Source organism: Nematolebias whitei, chromosome 24 (genome assembly GCF_014905685.2).
Source record: "Nematolebias whitei isolate Nwh7 chromosome 24, NemWhi1, whole genome shotgun sequence".
NCBI lineage: Eukaryota > Metazoa > Chordata > Actinopteri > Cyprinodontiformes > Rivulidae > Nematolebias > Nematolebias whitei.
In genome coordinates this window covers 293,504-294,041 of record NC_056521.1, presented here as the reverse complement: position 1 = coordinate 294,041, position 538 = coordinate 293,504, and positions in this window count along the sequence as shown.

Here is a 538-nt window from a genome sequence, read left to right as displayed (position 1 = left end):
TTTTTGGACAATATGGGCTTCAGTTTAGACAGCCGCCTCAGTTGGAAGAAGCATGATTTAACAATCATGTTTACATGATTGTTAAGTTTCAGGGAAGGGTCCATTATCACGCCCAGATTAGTGACTCTTTGTTTTTCTGACAGGGTTAGAGCAGAAAGGTCGATGCAGTGGTTTGTGATCGTGTCGTTGGGAGGGAACAACATGACTTCAGACTTATTTTCATTGAAACTTAAGAAGTTTAAAGCCATCCAGTCCCTGATGTCAGCCAGGCAGTTGAGCAGCGGTTGAATAGAGCATGTACCATTGTGTCTTAGGGGGAAGTAAATTTGACAGTCATCGGCATAGAAGTGGAAGGGCATGTTGTGTTTCCGGAAAATAGCACCAAGCGGCAGCAGGTATAAAGAGAATAGGAGGGGACCCAGTATGGACCCCTGCGGAACCCCCCATTTAAGCTCTGCCTCCGCGGAACTAAAATCCTTGATGGAGACACTAAAGGATCTGTCAGCGAGGTAAGATCTGAACCAATTGAGGGCTGACC